Source organism: Rhinatrema bivittatum, chromosome 10, assembly GCF_901001135.1.
Source record: "Rhinatrema bivittatum chromosome 10, aRhiBiv1.1, whole genome shotgun sequence".
Lineage (NCBI taxonomy): Eukaryota > Metazoa > Chordata > Amphibia > Gymnophiona > Rhinatrematidae > Rhinatrema > Rhinatrema bivittatum.
In genome coordinates this window covers 118,354,490-118,367,867 of record NC_042624.1, presented here as the reverse complement: position 1 = coordinate 118,367,867, position 13,378 = coordinate 118,354,490, and the positions used below count along the sequence as shown (strand labels likewise).

Sequence of the window (13,378 nt, the reverse complement as noted above, 5' to 3'; positions counted from 1 at the left end):
GACTAAACCGACACCCGGGGAGACAATGCAGCTTGTCCAAGGCTCCAGAGTCAAAAGTTGCACAGGGTGCCTTGTCCAGAGAGCAGCATCCTAGCAGTCTCCCTGAACGTCAGTTCACTCACAAACTGCTTTGCTTTGTAATGAAGGAGCTCACGTTGCAAGGGACTAAACTGGTTCAATGAAAGCAGATTATACCATCACATGATGAGCAGATCTTCAGAGTGGCAGGTCCTCTCCACTGGAAAGCCAAAACATCTAGCTTTGCTTTCTTAAGCTGCTCAAGCAGGCTGATGTAATACCGTGTGCTTGGCCGCAGCGCACGGCTCAACATGTGACTGGACGTGTGTTTTGGACGTGCGTCCATAACCCCCAATGCAAAATGGGGGGTTACCGCATCCAACCGAGTGCGTAGCTAATAGTGCTCATCACGTGTAAATTCATGTTGATGAGGCTGTTATCCCCCCCCCCACCAAGGCAAAAAAAAAAATGTGCACCCGGAGCAGGCGTTAATTCTTGAGGAGTCCATAAAGTTTACAGAAATGACTGCTTTTCTGTAGTTCCTCTGACTTAATATCATGGCGATATTAATTTGAAGGAACCGATAAAGGAAAAACCTTTAAAAGAATTTTTTTAAATGTGCTGGCAGTCAGGTTAGGAAAAGGGGCACTCAGTTATATTTTATAGTTTATTATTTTTTATATACCGACATTTCGGGGTTCCATCATATCAGTTAACAATAAACAAACAAAAATAATAAAATCACAATGAAAAAACACAGCTAAACAAATAATACTAAAATCGGAACATCAGTTTCAACAATATGAATAACATTTAAAATTGAATAAAATATATAAATTTATTAAGATGAAACTACATTAATATACACTAGAATCATCGTAAAATTAACGGAGCATCCATTTTCCTAACCCGTGGCTGTGCACCGGTTAGGAAAACGGACGCTCGTAAATATTGAGCGTCCATTTTCCTAACCCACTAACAGCCATCTCTTCTGGGCACCTGCTGCCGAGGAAGCGCTAGGGGTGCACAATTTCCCCTAGCGCCTCCTTTTTACTGCGGTAGTCCATTTAAATATTACATCAGGCGCAGTGGAGAGGAGCATCAACGCACGTTAGGAGAGCAGGCAATCAATATGAGTGCCCATTTTCTACGCGTCAATATTGCATTGGCCTGAAAGTGTTTTAATGAAGAATTTTTATGGAAACATTTTTAAATTTACCGAAGGACTGCTGATATCAGACTGGGAGGTCCTACGATAATGCTCCTGTGGTTTGATTGAATGTATGCATTTTTATCCAATAACCTGTGGCATTTATAGAATCTCATAGTGTAGCTACTGACAATAATTAGGGCATTAATATGATAGAACTGCAGTGGGTCTACCGAGTCGTAATGACTGGATGCTTTGTTTTAGAACTGTATTTGTGTCATTTTACTGTTTCATGTTATTTAATGGCTTGTTTTGTCTATAACATTTTATGTGAATATTTTATAATTGCAACTGTCATCTGCTTAGAGCTGTGGATAAAACTGTAAATAAATAAATGGCAGTACTGTTTAAACAATCCCTTAAGAATGAAAAGTAACAATTGGGAAAACTACTAAACTAAATTATTATTTTTTAATTAACTTAGATCATCACACAAGTAATTCTAACACAGAGGATCTGATTCAATGTGTTTTCTTTCATTCTGTCTCTATGGGGGGAAAAAAAAAGCTTAGCGTATCAGGCTGAAATGTGTTCACAAAAACTGATTAAGGTGCCAGTTCAGTAACATTGTGGCAGTGCTGCATTGTCACGCCCGGTGCCGGGCTAGATTGGAGCGGGAGGTTTAAAAAAATGGGGAAATGCCCTGGGCAAATGGGAGAATCTTTTTTTAAATTCAACGCATAATTAAACTCAGAAATTCTTTGCCAGAGGATATGGTGAAAGCTGTTAAGTGTAGATAAGTTTAAAAAAGGCTTGGACAAGTTCCTGGAGAAAATGTCTATTAACCATTATTAAGGTGGACTTGGGGAAATTCACTTATCCCTGGAAAAAGCAGCTTGGAATCTATCTACCCATTGGGATCCTGCCAGGTACTTGTGACCTGGATTGGCCACTGTTGAAAACAGGATACTGGACTTGAAGGACCTTTGGACTGACCCAATATGGCAAGTCTTATGTTTTTAAATGAAGGCACATGGCACCAAAGCCCAGAAGAACTACATGCTTATAGGAGCAGGGCCAAACCACTAGGCCAAAATAACTAATTTGTAAACATTTCATCCTATGACAAAAAAAAGGGCTCTAGGGTGATCTGGGAAACTACAGACTGGTGAGCCTGAGGTTGGTGCTGGGCAAAATGGTATTACTGATAATTTAGATAGATAAGGTCTAATGAGGCAGAACCAATTTGGATTCAGCAAAGGTGAAAAGGGAAAGTTGGCTTAAAAATCTATTAAGATTTCTTTTGAAGGGATTAACAAACGTGGATAAGTGCGAGTCAGTTGATATAGTATATATGGATTTTCAGAACGTGTTTGAAAGACTCATCAGGAAATTAAAAAGTAATGGACTAGGAGGCAGTTTTCTATTGTGGACTAGTAACTGGCTAAAGAATAGGAATGAGTAGGCGTGAATGATCATTTCTCTTAGTAGAGAACGGTAAATAGTGACATAGCCCAGAGATCTGTACAGAAACCAGTGCTTTTTAATATATTTATAAAAGTACTGGAAAAGAATGGGATGAATGGGATAATCAAATTTAGAGGTGACAGAAAATAATTCAAAGTTGTTAAATCACAAGCTAATTGTGAGGAATTGCAAGACTGGGATGATTGGGCATCTAAACGAAAGACGACATTTAATATGGACAAGTACAAAGTGATGCATATAGGGAAAAATAATCCACATTACAGGTACACAATATGCTAAGTTCTGAATTAGGCTTCATCATCCAGAAAAAGGATCTTAAAATCATTGAGGACAATACTCTGAAATCCTTGGCCTAGTTCAAAGTGGTGGCTAAAAAAGCAAATAGAATATTAGATATCAGGAAAGGAATGTAAAAATAAAACATAGGATATCATAATGCCTCTAGCAATTCAAGGGGCAACTGCACTTGGGGTATTGTATATAGTTCTGGTTGCCCAATCTCAGAAAAGATATAACAGAACCGGAAAAGATACAGAGAAGGATAACCAAATCAGTAAAGGAGACTGAATGATTCCCATATGAGAAAAGGTTAAACTGGTTAGGGCTCTTCAGCCTGGAAAAGAGACGGCCGACGGGAGATATGAGAGAGGTATAGAAATTCTTGAATGGGGTGGAACAGGTAAACAGGGAACAGTTATTTATCCTTTATTTATTTATTCAAGCGCTTATATTCTGCTTTGTCCAGTCAACCAACTGTTTGGTGCAAATTACAACAATTCCAAATTTAAAACATCAGACACAATTGTGTACAATTAAAATTATACACAATTGTGAAGAGGCCATTAACCAAATGCTTCCCTGAACAAAATAGACTAACTGCTTTCTAAAATCCTTTACATCAATCTGAAACCTAAGCTGATCTGGAAGACAATTCCACATCACAGTTGTAACCTGAATCCAACAAAAAAATCTATGGCAAGACTTGAAGACTGCAGTCTACAAACCATCCCCAGTGAACCTGAAAGAGCCTGAGCTCTTCTGTCAAGAATGGGCAAAAACTGTTCTATCCCGCTATGATTCATGGCTCTTACTGCTGCAGAAAGGGCTTCCACCAAGTACTGAGTTAAGAGGTGTGAAGACTTATGCAAGCAAGATTTTCTTTTTAATTACTTTTGAAATATTTCCGTAATCTTTCACAAAGAGCATACAGTACGTTGTGTAGATCAGGGAAATAAACTTCCACTTTCATGCATTTTCATTTGTATTCTTTTTAGACAGCAGAATGTGAAAAATGTACAAGGCTGTGAAGACTTCCATAAGACAGAAGAGAAAAATAAAGCTGAGGCACCCTGGCAAGAGAGAAAATCTTGATGGTAAAGAAATTAATAGAAGGCATAAAAGAAATCCGTCATTGTCAATGCCGCTCTCCTAATGTTGATGCAATTTCAATTTATAACAAGTAAGCCATCAGGTACAATTACACTATTGCATAAAAATAGAAATTACATGTCAGGATAACACTCTTATTCTAAAATTATCTAAAGTCCTAATGAGACAGCACCTGAAGTATTATAGAGTACAGTGATACAGTTCTGATTTCCAGGTCTTGAAAAGAATACGTCAGAGTTTGAAAAAGTACAGCAAAGAGAAAATCTAGGGCAGCTATAAATGATTACCTTAGAGAAAATGGAGACTATGATTGCCTGAATAAAATTGAAAATTCAATATATTTACATACAGTAATATGAAAAATAAGAATATATTTAGAAATGACAAAAAATATGTTTGATTTTAAGGAAGAACTCTCTGGAATAGTGAGTTATTGTATGCAGAATCTTTGAAGATTTTAAAGAGACAATTGGATAATTTCATGAACATACACAATATTAAAACATTTTGATTTAGTATATTACAAAGAAGGATATGTTACACAAGCAGCCAAAATGGGGTGAATCAGACAGAAGTAATTTCTTAAGCTACAAAATACATAAACTGACATCCTAGATTAAGAGCATCTCTTTCTGGGGTAACCCGTTTTTCAGTACCTGTGTCCCACACGAGCCTACAGCTCACTTAAAAGATGCATATTCTTGAAGTGCCACTCTTTCCCCAAAATTGAAAATATGCATTATGGGATTTCTATACATTTTGCCCTCTTTCCATGGATTCACTAAAAGTAACAAGTTTCTCCTCTTGGCATCTGTGTTCAGCAGAACATGAAAATATTCAGCACAGTTCTGAAAGAAATGAGTGTTGGGTCGACCTCATTCAATCCTGCCTTACAAGCCTGTCTGATAGTCCTATGGAAGGGGTGAGCGAGGGCAGTCTGATGGCCCTAGGAAGGTGTAAGTGAGGGAATGTCTCACCTGGCATGGCCCCCATGGTTTGTACAGCTCAATTTCTTTCAAGCTGGCTGGGGCTCGCCTGTAGACTCCATTCTTCAAGTCTTGCCATAGATTTTCTGCTGGATTCAGGTTTGGGCTTTGACTGAGCTCAAAGTTGGTATAAGGGAGGAGACAGGGTTTCCCCAGGCCTTGCCCTTAAGGTAGATGTGAGGGAGTGTGGCATCTCACTTGGCAGGGCCCCCAGGGTGTATATGAAGTTGGGGTGTCTGTCCTGGCACAACCTCCAGGGTTGCTGTGAAGGAGGGAATAGGGGTAGATGTGGGAGAAGGGGGGGGGGAGAGTCTCTCCTGAAACAGCCCCCAGGGCAGATGTGACGGTGGGAGTATCTCACCTGTCAGTACCACCAGGGTCTGTGTAAGAGAAGGTGTCTCTCAGCTAGAACTGCCCCCAGTGTAGATCCTCAACTACAGGCCTGAAATTAAATGACTCAAATCAAATGTCTGCTATGTGCAGATAATCTAGTTGTTCTATCCCCCACCCAAGGTGATCTACAAGAGAATCTAAACCCATTAGAGACATAGTGCAAAGCATGGGTCCTACAAGTAAAACTAGGAAAAACAATAAAAAAAAATATTTTTCAGAAAAGGCCAAAAAAAAATCTCCAACAAATTCAAATTCTTCCTAAACAGACAAGTTGAACATAATACTATATATATACCTTGATTTGAGACTAAGTGGATTTGGGAATTTTAAATTGACTAAGACACAAAAAAAAGCCCTAAGTGCCTTATATGCAACAAAGAAACCTCTAGATAAATACAAGCTACAAGAAAAATTGGAGGTGTAGAATTTCTATTGGGGGCTCTGTCCCATTCTGTATAGTATGAGGTTAATGATAGACCCCCAGATCTCTTTCTGGTATCAGAGGATTGGTTGAATAATGCTTTCAATGAATTTGAGTAGTAGTTCTGCAAACATACTTCATGCCCACAGAAAAATCCCTAATAATGGGGGCGGACCAGAATCACAATGGTTCCCAATATTCACTATGTTTAATGTATTACTCAAATTCTGGTGTCATCACAATAACAGCAACACAAACTCCCTACACTACCAGGCACTCTGTAAAGTAACAAAAACCTAGAAAAAAAAAAACACATTCAGCTTCCTATTTAGAAAACCTACCAAACCAAACCAGCATTAACACCTGGAATGCAACCTATTATAGACTAGCCTACAAAAAGGCAGCAATACAAATACTGCAATGTTCCTAGAACACAATACACCTCCTATTGGAAAGTACAAATTGGTAAACAGAACAAGCTGCATTTCTACAGATCCCTACACAGAACATAAACACTAGCAGAATACCGCACCTCGATCACAAATGCAAAAAAAAAAACCAAAACCCCAAACATATCTTCACCAAATATAGAATAAATGATCACAGATTAGAAATAGAAAGATGCAGACAAAAACTGAGCTGCAAACCCCAAGAAGCCAGACTCTGTATACACTCCAACACTGGAGAAATAGAAACAAGAAATGCATTTCCTCCTGTATTGTGCAAAATACAAAGAAATCAGAGATGTACATTTCCCAAATCTGACAGAGAAAATCAAAGACATCCCACAAAGGAATGAACAAGAAAAACTGTATAATGTTCGGGGAAAACAGGAGAAACAGCAGCTATAGCAGCAAAAAAATGTGGCATCCTGTCACCAGGCCAGAAATTTAATCTGAACTGAGACAATACAGAGCAGCATCATAAGGCGAGACATATCTTTGAGGATGTAACTTTACTTAACTATTATTTTGTAACTTCGCCCTCTCTTTTCTTACACTTTTATTTTAATGGTATTCCATATATTATTTTGGCAAGACCTGTAAAACTGTCATGCCAACAAAGTTATCAGAATCTGTGTGTGTGTGGGGGGGGGGGGGGGGCGGTCTCACCTGGCACAGGCCCCAGGCAGGTAGGAGGGAGGGAGAGAGCAGGGATAAGCATGGGGGGAGGGTCTCAGGTTGTACAAGCCCGGGAAAGCGTGAGGGAGGGAGGCGGTGTCTCACCTGGCACAGGCCCCAGGCAGGTAGGAGGGAGGGAGAGGGCAGGGATAAGCATGGGGGGAGGGTCTCAGGTGGCACAAGCCCGGGAAAGCGTGAGGGAGGGAGGCGGTGTCTCACCTGGCACAGGCCCCAGGCAGGTAGGAGGGAGGGAGAGGGCAGGGATAAGCATGGGGGGAGGGTCACAGGTGGCACAAGCCCAGGGAGGGAAGCAGCGTCTCACCTGGCACAGCCTCCTGACGGCCCTCTGGTTGCTCAGCTTGTACTTCCACGCCAGGTACCAGCTGCGGTTCTGGCGGGGCACGACCGGCTTGTGCTGTGGCCGGCGCTCCCAGTCCTGCATGATCCCAAGGCCCGGGCCGGGTGCCTGCAGAGCCGGCTGCATGGGGCGAGCAGAGCCGGCAGCAGCGCTCTCTCCTCGGTGCGCAGCCCGCGCGGGGGTCGCTGGGGCCGGCGCAGCATCGGACGGGCGCCTCCTTCCGCCCAGTGCCGGCGAGGCCTGCGCTCCCCTCCCGCCAGCCGTGACTCCTCGCCCCTCGCTCGACTCCCGGAGAGAGGCAGGGCGAAACGCGCCCGCGCGCACGAAGTCCCAACGGCGCGCGTCGGCAGAAGGCTCTGCGCAAGCGCGGGGAGCCGGCGTCTCGTGACCGCCCCGGCGACAAACGGCTAGGGCATGGCCTGGCATTCTCCCGCCCACAAGAAGGAATGTGAAGCTTCTGAGTAGCCATCTTTGATTTGGGCAACAAAAGTAAAAACTGTTATTAGAGGAAAAGATGGCTGAAGTTTAAATAAATCAAAACATATAAATATATAGGAAAAAAAAATCCCCCCAAGAGGAAAAAAGCACTAATGTGAAAGTTACATTAAAAAATCTTTATTCATATACTACAAAAAAAAAGAGCAATACCTGCTATAAATCAAACCTAATACAATAGTAACTCAATGACATCAAATACAATTCACTATTTTAAACCATAGTGCAGTCAGATACATAACAATCACAACCTCATTATGATTTTATATAATAAATAAATGATGTGGCTATTCTCTTCTCCTTATCATGTGGCTTAACCTATATATGTTTGTTGATCAAGAACATAAATTAACAGTTATACATTAGACAATGTACTATTCAGAAACACACCAAACACGACAAGCCAGTGAAAGTAGTTGAACAACTCAAATCATAAAGCAATACTTTCACTATAAAGTAAATAATTTCAATCGCTGCAATTATCTATGCTGGATCTACCAACTATCCGTGATATGGAGGAAAAAGACCTCAGAGTAATAGCAAGCCTAGTTAGAAAACGTAAGAACTTGCTACAATCATTCCAATCATCGGTCAAAAAACCTCCACCCTGTTTTTATTAAAAAATTCAAAAAAGATGTTATGAATAATTTTTTCTATATATAAAACTTATCTAATGGCAGTGTCCATTCCAGTCCACAGATTCCACTTAAATTGCCGACGTTGGCCAGCGTTAATCAGGGCATACTCTAAAAACAATAATATTGTTAAAAAAATATCTTCACATCACAACTCCATCCTCCCCTCATACTCACTATATTGAGGAATCCAGCAACGTTGGATCTATCATTGACATAGTTTAGAACCTCATGGTTTAAACTGAACTCTGCTTTTGAATGGAGCTCTCTTTTATAATTTTGTTCCAAGGAGTTTATATTGTTTCTCATGGGTCCAATTTGTAACAATGTTTATATCCATGAGCCTAAGATTGAGTTCAAATTGTTAAGAAAGTATATAAACATTTAGGTCCTTTGTGATCATTAATCATGTTGTCATGTTCTTACTTTTCAATGAATAATCGGTTATTTTTTATATCAATAAGTGAATGAATGGATGCATATTTTAATTATCAGAGATTGGTTTTGTGCACATGCTCATATTTGTGACTGTGTTTAAAATCAGTGCACATGCACCAGCATTCTTGGGTTGTTGGTTTTGTTTTGGTTTTTTTTTTTTAAATCTGAGTGAGAGCATTGAGCTACCGAAATAAGATATTGCTGGATTCCTCAATAAATCAAAACACACACACACATGCTGGAACATTCTTGAATAAGTACGTTAGTTTGGATAAGCAAGCACAGATCTTTCTAATTTGAAAATATTAGTTTTCTGGGCTGGCCTGGGGGCAGTACTGGGTGCTGCCATGCAGAAGGAGCCCAGTTGGGTCCATTCTGCCTCTTGGTTGCAGAGTGGAAGGGTGTTCTGGTCATTGCTCAATGGTGACACCTAGTGGCCAGATTCAGGGCCCAGGATTGCGGGATTCCAGAAGACGCACTGGGTGCGTGTCCCCCGGCCCAGGACCATCACTGCAATGAACTGACTGGGTATAGTGGGGGCAGGGGATATGAAAAAGAGGAAAGAAAATCCCATGTAACTGCAAATGAAGCCCCCTAGTGCCCAATCTTATCCCTGGTTTCAACTGAGCTGGAGGCCCAAAGGAGGAAACTGCTGGAACAAAAAGATTTGCAGTTTTCTTCTAAAATAGCAAAAGGAGACTATTTCTTTTCTCATGCCTTCAAAATTTCCAGAAATGCACCATTACTGCGAGGAAGAAACATTACAGGAATATGTCACCCTTCTAAAATGTCTTTGCTTGGCTAAGAAGGACCTCAAATCGAGATCTTTTTTCCCTCTCATCCTCCAGTGCCCCTTCATCTGCCCAGCTCTCCCCTCCGTCTCCTCACTGGGTTGCTTCTCTCAACAGTCTCCACCTATCTGTTTCCCTGCCTCCTCTCTGGCTCTCTCACCCACCTCTCTCACTCCTCCTCCCCCATGCTCTCTCTCTCTCCCCAACCATTTCCTTTCACTCTCACCCCCTTCCAAGCTCTACCATTCCCCTATCATTACCTCTACCATCCCCCATCCCATTACCACCTCTTTACTGTCTTCACTTCCATGTCCTTGACTGCCTTCCGCCCTCCTTAACCTCCTTCTCCCCATCTTTGGTTGTATTCCTCCATCTCCTGCATCGCACTTGCCTCTTCCACTCACTGTCCCTGTCCTCAGTTTCCATCTTCTCCCCTCTTGCTTTCCTTCTCATAGAGGCTTCAGTTTCCTTCTGCACTGGTACCTTCTAAGGGTTGCCCCAGCCAATACGAATAATGCTTACTACAGATTTGGTTTTCAAAGACACCTTTAACAGAGGTGGACAAAAAAAAATATCACCTATAAAAACAGAGTTTAGTCAAGCTATTAGCCAACACAATTAAAATAGCAGAATCAAAAATAGCACATTTTAAAATAGTTAAGAATCTATTATCCTCTTAATTCATTACAGAGAGTTATGCAGAAATGAGGCACAAGTACTCTATGCTTATAAACTGACACCTTGTGGTCACTATTGGCACTGCAGCCTGGATAGACAATCACAGAAGTGGATAAATAATATATAAATTAGGTCCAGAAAAGTGCATGTTTGTTGGGTCCCATGCTGTGCTGCTGGTAGCCACTAAGTGGCGCTCTTTGCAGGCCAATGCAAGTACTTTGAAAACGCACTCACAATCAGAACCTGGAGATGCCAGAAACTATAGACCCCCATGGCCTGATTTGGTAGAGGGCCTGGCAGGTGGCAAGGATGCAGGTAATGTTGTTGGCCTGGTAACGCAGGGCATGGGGAAAATGTCCTCTAGTGAACATAAGAAATGCCATACTGAGTCAAACTAAAGGTCCATCAAGCACAGCATCCTAACAGTGGCCAATCCAGGTCACAAGTACACAACACAATCCCAAATAATAGGTCCAATCCTTCTTGTTGACACATTTATCTGTTATGATTGTAAATTGATTTTGAGTGTATTCTTTCTTATTACCTACTGTGGATTGTGCAGACTACAAATGGAGAAAATAAATAAATATAACCAGAGATGGGCAGTGACTTTCTCAAGTTTGCAAGGCTAATGATGATTTATGGATTTATCCTCCAAGAATATGTCTAGAATTTTTTTAAACTCAGCTATGCTAACTGCTTTTATCTCCAGCAACACAGTCCACAGTTTAATTGTGTGCTTAGTGAAAATATATTTTTTCCAATTTGTTCTGAATGTGCTACCTTTTTGCTTCATGGAGTGTCCCCTAATCCTAGCTATTACATCAGTTTCTTTTTTTTTTTTTTTTTTTTTTTTAGTGCAGCACAGAGAGAGAAATATTTTGGAGTCACAAGCCCCCTCATCAGGTTCCTAACTCTTGTCTTCTAACTGCTACACCACCACCCGCTGGCCCAAATGATAGAAACATATCTTACAGGTTCCTCTGATTCCCCAAACCCTCAGTCTTGCTCCTCCTTGTGCAGTATGGAACAGAAGTTCTCATTGGTTAAGCTACGGCAAGGAAAGTCAAATACACCTGGAGGAGGAATTGTCTGGTGGGTTAGAAATTAGGCTGCAATGCAGGAGTCACTTTGGGATGTGTGTTGCAGACTAACTCTGTGCTGTGACTCTGGGGCACATCACTTTATTTCTCTGCCCTACTATGGCTTACTTTTCACATCAAACATGCCTTTCATAATTTCTGGTAAATGTATTTTGGTCAAAGTCATCATATAAGCCTTGGATTTAAATACTCACCTTTCTCAGCCCAGTTACAATTCAGATGCAGTTGGAGGTTCCTGCCCCAGAGGGCTGACAATCCAAATGTGTACTTGAGGCAATGGGCGGCAAAGTGACTTGCCAGAGGGCTGAGGGATGTGAACGCTCACTTGCCTGGTTCTCTGCCCCCCTGCTCTAATCACTCCTCCTTCAACCACTACCCTAACAAGTAGAAGTGGACAGGGAAGCATGCCAGTCCTAAGAGACAAGGATCAGAAGTGAAAGATTCATTTTAAAAAGTGCGGACAACTGCAAATACCTTTGCACTTTTATTAGTTAAGGGAACTGTTCCTTTAACCTTAACTAGAGAGAGCTGGTGCCTAGCTCAGTGCAGAGGGCGGATGCCAGGCAGCTCTTTCATGTGAATTACTGAGCCTTGGAAATTGGATTTGGCCCTTTGTTCTGGCTGTTGCAGGCAGCTTGCTGACCAGAGGAGTCAGAGGTCAGCACTGCTTTGCATGCGCTGGGGGCTCACGAGATAGAAAGCCCCCAAGGCTTTTCCCACTGACGCAGAATCTCTCCTCCAGGGCTGAATTAATAAGCCCGAACCAAACCCCGCTGTTTTATGTAATGGATTTGTCTCTGCCTTGGTCAGACTTTATTTCTTATACACAGATGATCCCCGGTTCCTTCTGCCTTGAACTTTTCCTGCAGTGTCATTCATTGAATGTATGAGGATGATAAGCAATTGGCTAAGGGACAATGGACAGAGTTGGAATATCTCAAAAATGACTTCATTAAAGATCAGCAAAACCTGGGTTTAGTCAATCAATTTATGACGATCACCAGAAGCCATTGAAGCCAACTGTATATAAAGCAAGGAATTTCGGTGTAGTACTTGATTATAAATTGGCACGAAATGCTCCATATAAAAAAAAAAATGCGCAGGCAGCTTTTTCCAGGTTAAAGACTGTTAATCATCTTGCTTCTCTCAGAATCGTTTAGTTCAGCCCTCCAAGCACTGCTGTTTGTGGGTCTCCCAAAAACATAATTACGAGTTTTGCAGCCCGCTCGTTAACGGGCCCGCCAGGACTCCAACATTGTTACATCTCCATTGCCTCCCAATGCAAAGAGTGAGAGGGACATTATCGGCTGTAATTTATACATCAATATGAGCTGAGCATGCACCAAGACCTGAGGGAGTACATGTCCTCTCTGTTCCAGCTTTTAGGGAATATAAACTCCTGTCCTGTGGAACAGCCTCCCTGCAGCGCTTGGGGAGGGGGAAACCCACATTAAGGTTTTTAGAAAGAAGCTTAAGGAGTTCGATTTGGCTGAGGCATTTGATGGCTGTACTAGTAATACAATCTTTTTCTGTTTTGGTATGTTATGGATTTTGTTATTGATGTGTTTTACATGCTGTTTTGTCCTCATTATTTTATGACTGTCATTATTGTAATCTGCCCTGTGCAATTTTGGAAGTGGTGGAATAGAAATTCAATTAAATAAATAAATGCATTTTCCGTCTCCCCACATCCCACACCCCCCCTGGGCACAAAGTGCGAGGCTTGGTGTTTGCCTCCACAGAGGCCCTCGCCCACTGCAAATCTTCCTCAGCCTTCTTTTGATCTGCCCAGCAAAGAGGCAGAGGGCAATTGGGGTGAGAAGAAAGCCCGAACAAATGGAGCCCAGAAGGATGAGGTAAAGGTTACTGGGCAACAAATTTTCACAAAAGTCATGTTACGGAAATGAAATTAGT

At 41.6% G+C, this 13,378-nt stretch overlaps 1 protein-coding gene across 2 annotated transcripts in view; it reads right to left on the bottom strand.

Annotated features, from left to right (window-relative positions):
* Nucleotides 1–7,682, bottom strand: part of POMGNT1 (protein O-linked mannose N-acetylglucosaminyltransferase 1 (beta 1,2-)) — a 77,181-nt gene extending 69,499 nt beyond the window's left edge. Inside the window, exon 1 of one of the 2 annotated variants that reach the window (XM_029617509.1) lies at nucleotides 7,289–7,682. The gene's annotated coding sequence lies outside the window, so the exon portion shown is untranslated. The remainder of the gene's footprint in view (nucleotides 1–7,288) is intronic. The other variant, XM_029617510.1, reaches the window with a different exon arrangement.
* Nucleotides 7,683–13,378: the final 5,696 nt, after the last annotated feature.